Here is a 6,053-nt window from a genome sequence, read left to right on the forward strand (position 1 = left end):
CGGAGATCTATCAGCATCCTCTCTCAACACTCCATCAGGAACCATTCTGGCGTAAGTGCGAAACCAGTTTTCTGGGCTAACTGCGTCTGCCTGCTGATAAAATAAATACCAACCAATTCTCTTGGAACACCCAGAAGTCTACATTGAGACCTCTGTTCGCAACAATCCAGTTACTTTCCTTCACCCTCTTAGAGCAGAACCTGATGACACCATGAAAGATGTCTCCCTTCCCAAAATAACGACAGTGTGTCTGTCATTGACTACCAGACAAAAAAGCCGAGACCAGACCTTTAAAGATGTTCTTATTATATTCAGAGATCCTTGCACTGATGGTTCCAGTTTCATGATGGATGGCTCCTCGGCCACAGGATGGGCAGTAGTAAATGAAAAAATGGGCATTCGTCAAGTGCGGTCCTTCCTGCCAGCTACTAGCTCAACGCGTCGCAGCCTCAAGCCACAAGTTGCAAGCCCTAAAGTCTTGTAGCTGAAAAAGAAGTCACCATTTATACAGACAACAAGCATGTCTGAGAGGTCCCAAAGCATGCTCTTTGCCAATCCCTCTATGGTAGAAAGACTTCTAGATCAGCCGGATTTCCCCATCCGCCATGTTGCTGCAGTCTCCCCAACTCTTTTGGAAACTGTAAAGGATCTGTAAAGCTGCTATATCCATCATTCATTGTGTGGACAATTAAAGAGAGACACTCTAGTGGCTAAAAGAAATCGAAAGGCATGGATCTTGGCAAGGCACTAAGCAGCCCTTTCTGCCCCTCTTAGTCAGATGACTCGTGGTAAGTTGTGGCACAGTCATCTCCTTCCCTGATGATGCCCTCTGTCTATACAGAAGCTGAGGAGAAAAATTTGTCGGCTCTCTGGGATATGTAAACAGCGCAGGGCTGGACAATGCTTGGCTCATTCATCCTGACACCTGGATGCCACCTCGGATTCCTAGATGCCTCAGATCGCTCCATCTGTCAACAGTTACACACGAAAGTTCCATCTTGGAGAAGACAAACTGATTGAATCTATGGAAACAGTACTTCCAGAGTCAAAGTCCTGTTCACTCTTTTGTTGCACCCATATTGTCTTAAATGTGTCAAACTTGTCAACAGGGTCAACCTAGCCTCACAAATCATCATCCATTATTCCCAAGTACTCCCCATTGTCTCGTCCATCATCTGCCTCTACAACCCCGGGAGAAAACTTAAATTCTCTCCATTTGAACGCGGTGTTCAGTAGACCTTGGCCCTTAAAGGCACCTTGCACCCAGAAAGGCAAGTTTTAAAATTGGGAGGGTATTCAGAAAGAATGGTTATGTCTTTGTCTCTGCCCTGGCCCCCCCCTGTCGCTTTCTCTCCCCAAGAGGAACGCCCCTTTCAACTTATGACGGTCCACTTTCATGATATCGAGCCTGGTGATTGGGTGGTCACTCATGTTCCAGAGCTCGAGAATTGGACCGTACATGCCTCTGTTAGGACGAAAGATCCAGTCAAAGATCTCCAGTTCCTTCTCTTCAAGCTGTCAGCCTCCTACAGTTCCTGCTCCTGGAAAGTCCTGAGATCGAGCATCTCTAAAGTCAGCTTCAGGTGAACAACTGCATCCCTCTGGAAGTTTCTGCACCTGAAAGCCCTGAGACGCACTCTAGGCCGGCTTCAGGTGTGAACTCTGTGACAGCCCCCCTGGCATCCCTGACTCTTTCTAAGATCCCCTGAGACGCAATCTCCAGGCTGCTCAGGGTGGAACGCACTCTATCAGCTGAAAAGACCTGGAACTCTATGACAGGGAGGTCCCTCATCCAGAACTCACACTCTGATACCTTTCATGATCCTGGGCCCAAGGTGGATATTGTTTATTTTAGTAGTGTTCACTTAGACAACCCCCCATCCCAGTGTTTCTAAATATCGGGTATTCCCCCCATTTTCCACAACCTTGCTTCCTGTGGTGCCCCTGCAAACAGAAATTCCTGCTAACATTGATCTAAGTTCTGTGCAAGTTCTGTGTGCATTGATTTAAGTTCTTGCACCCTAGGAAGCTCCCAGTTCTGGATCCCAGTGTGTTTGGGAGATATTGCCCTTTGTCTAGTTTCACTTCTTAGCCTCCTTTGGCAGTGGGCTTTGTCAGTGATGTGACTCACATTTGAATTCAGGATTCTACTCTAGCTCTTGGAACTCCTTTCTCCTTTAGTGACTGAAAAGCTGCCGCTCATGCAAGTTTAACCTTTTCCTGTCCACCATTGCTGCCTGCAGATTGGATGACCATGGTAAGGCTATTGAGGAGATCACTGACCGCATAAAGAAGCATCCGGCTCATGTCTCCAGTCCTTTGGACTGCGTTCAAGATAATGGGCTAGGAGATTCTCTCTTTTGAGGTCTCTTGTTCTCAAAGCAGATTGGATAAAAAAAAGACATGCAGCTGCACTCAGATAATTCCTCACCTCAGCTATTATCTCCAAAACCTCCAAGGGTTCCTAGTTATGGCTCTCCTAGAAGAGTCCAGAGGTCCTTTTCAAGCCCTCCTCATATTCTGATACTCATTCCCTTTAACCCCAGCTCTGTAGGTTACGCTTAAACGCAGAGAGTCCTTTGAGGGGGGGGAATTGTAAGGTGAACCTCAAAATTGTGATTTCTTTTGAAAGGCCTCTCTGCTAAGCCGTAAACCTACAGAGAAAAACCTTTTGAAAAGCATTTTATTTTCTCTGAAAAGCATTCTTTTTGCAAACATGCTAAGATGCCCCTGACCAAGTAAAACTTCTTGCCTTGCAGAGACCAAGCTTATCTATATCCTGTACTAGAGGTGTGTCAAAACCACACAAGTTTCTCTTTAGAAATACTCTTTGATGTTGTGTTCCTGTGATTCTCAGAAAAGCCACACTGCTTTTCTTCTCCTCCTGACCCCCTCCCCAGGGAAATTTGTGACATGTATAGCTAGAGCCAACCACGTATACCGGAACACATCCAAATTTAGACAAGACATAGACAGGAAGAAAGAGGAGGTGAAATACTAATTAGCCAATCATTAATCCAATGCTGCTTGTTGACGTATCATTATAAAAATGAATGTATTGCTAGCAAAAGCTGTCCTGGACCCAACTAGATCTAGTTGTAAGAGCTCTGGTAATAAACTTTCACTGATTTTTCAACCATTTGCCTTTTTGCAACTGAATCGCGTGGTCTTGTGACTGACACTCAAGGGGCAGAGTTGTCAGAACCCTCATGGTAGGGTATCTTGCTTTCACCGGTATCTCCCTCCCCACACTATTTCCTCTTGTCCTCTTCCTGGCAACCCCCATGTCCTCTTCCCATTCCCTGCCTAATTCTTCTCAGCCATTCACCAACCTACTTTTTTCTTGCCTCACATCTTCAGCTATATTCCTTGTTTATTTACTTTATACTACATCTTTCTCCACAGTAGGGACCAAAGGTATTCACAGTATTCTTCTCTCCTTTTTTATCCACATAGCAATGCTGTGAGGTAGACTAGACTGAAAGTATGTGACTGGCCCAAAATCACTCACTGAGCTTCCACAGCAAGATGGGCTGCTGAACTTGGGCCTCCACATCCTACTGTGAAGCTCAAATCACTATATTCACTTTCAGTAGCAAGCAGCTAGGCCCAGGTGAGTCATACAAGTCTGATGGTATAAGGTCACCCTCAGGTTGCTGCCAGGCTTAGGTCTGCCGGCCTCTAAGACCTGGAGATCTTCCAGAATTAGGGCTGAACTGCAGATGAAAGATCTGTCTCCCTGGAGAAAATTATTGCTTTGGAGGTGGGACTCTAAGGCTGGCCTCTAAGGACTGAGTCTTCTCTCCTCCCCAAACTCTGGCCCTTTCTGCACGGGCGCTGAGCAGGGGTGTATCAGTATAAACTATGCCAATGCATCCCTCCGGGACTATTCACATGGACGGTCCCGGCAGGGGTGCAGGTGACAGCGCAGCCTTCGCACAGGTGGCGCCACCTTACCGTCGTCTCCTGGCTTCCAGTGAGTCACAGAGACCAGGGGACACACACCCCTGGCCTGAGCAACGGCTCTGGAGTCACAGGCCAGTGGTGTGTGTCCCCTGGCCTCTCCAAGGTGCCAGAAGCCAGGAGACGAAGGTAAGGCATTCGGGGAAGGCAGAGGGTGGGAATGGCACCTTCCACCCACTGCCGTTCGCACGGCAGCTAGTGAAAGATGCCACTGTTGAAAAACCTCGCTCCTGGAGCAAGGTTCAACAGTGGCGTCTTCGCGCTGCTTGGGCGTTGCAGCAGCACCTGCTGTGCGAATGCCACCCCATGGATGGCGTTTTTAGTGTCCCAGGGATGCCCGTGCGGAAACAGCCTCTGCCCTCCTCAGTCTCTTCTACAAAATCTCCAGGAACCTGGAGCTGACAGACCTGGCTCCAAGGTGCCCTCGCTCAAAGGCCAAAATATGCCTGGAAAGGGACCTATCCCCTCTTTCTAACTTTTACTGACGAAATCAAGCACTGTGGTTACCTAGCAACAGCCACTGAGGAAATCTGTTTAAAGCGACAGGCACCTCTTTTATCATCTTTGGATTTTTAAACCTCCCAGAATATTTTTAGATTTTATATATTTCTGCAAACTTGGGGCCCTTTGTGGATTTGTAGAAAGCTCTGTCTTGCCTGTTTACAGCCACAGCCAATTTGGATTTAAGTATCCAAAGATTCAGCTGACTTTGATATTAGAATTTAAAATATGCTCCTAATGGAAACTCTTAATTATTAAAAAATAGTATACCCCATCACACAGCTGGTCAGTGGGACTTAGAAAATTAAGTAATGGGTAAACTCTTAGTGGCATTAAACCACAAGATGTAGAAATAATTGCAAAGAATACTCTCTAGGCACTAGGGGAAATTCCTTGTAGAAAAATAGAATTAAACAAAAGCAGTTTGCTATCCATGTGTGGTATGCCCTCCCAGGCAGAAGTCTTTACAGCCTGCCTCGCCCCTTTGAAAAGGTCAAACAAAATGCTACTTGCCAGCACTAAGACAGCAAGATGTAATCCATATTAGTGTGAAACATAAAATTTGGCTGGACTTGATATATCAGAGTAACTATAAGATCCTAGAATGGATAAATCAAGCTCCAATGTGTTAGCAAATATTGATCATCATTATTGCAATGAAACTGCTCTGAAAAGACCATGCTCCAATTTAAACCATGAGAACTACTACTCAGGAATGAATACGATGTCCAAACTTACTCTGGTCATTCTCAGCATTTTAATTCTGACAGTTAACCCTTTACCAAGTTTTATCCTAAGCTGCAGAGCCCAATGCTACAAAAACATATGGAGAATAGGGTTGTTAACTGCCTGGAGGAAAAAAATGTCCTATCTCTTTAATTGAGGCTGAAAGTTGTTGTTTCACCATGTGATGTTCTGAAAAGTTTCTGCCGCCCATTGCCATACATTGATTCTATGTTAAAGGGGCAAGATCATTTTCTGCAGATGTGTTGGCAGTTCTATACATGACAATACACTGTATTTTATGTGATACAAAACTTTGAAAATGATGCTATTATTCATCACTGGAACAGTTGGCCAGCTGTTAATAGGATGCAAGAACAATGGGCTAAGATGGAGAAAACAGGAGGTGGAAACATGCACTGAATAAGGACCTTTCATGCTAAATGAAAGCACCAAATTGGCACACGGACACATGAGTCTGTTGTGTCTACCTCGTCCTATTTGTGCAATTGCTGGTTTTAAGCCTGTGTTCAGTTTTAGATTGCTTGCACGGAACCTTTAGCCTTTCAGTTTTTATTAATTAATATGGAAGCTCCTGTGAAACCATACAGCTTTAAAGAATGCAAAAAGAGATTTTCAACATAGCAATGGAGAAAGGCACAGAATGTTCTTGAACTTTTCATTTAATCAAAGGAAAAAATGATTGCAAAAATTTAAAATATTAGAACTTTTTTTAAACTGCAAAAGCTTCATGATACTTGATTCAGTTTTTCTGAAATGTGGCCAGTTTATAGCCTTCACCAGGTAGTTTCTTCCTGTTAATTCCATATTGACTGGGTAAATTATCTCAACTTTATTATAGCCCG

This window comes from Sphaerodactylus townsendi, linkage group LG08 (assembly GCF_021028975.2).
Source record: "Sphaerodactylus townsendi isolate TG3544 linkage group LG08, MPM_Stown_v2.3, whole genome shotgun sequence".
Taxonomy (NCBI): Eukaryota; Metazoa; Chordata; class Lepidosauria; order Squamata; family Sphaerodactylidae; genus Sphaerodactylus; species Sphaerodactylus townsendi.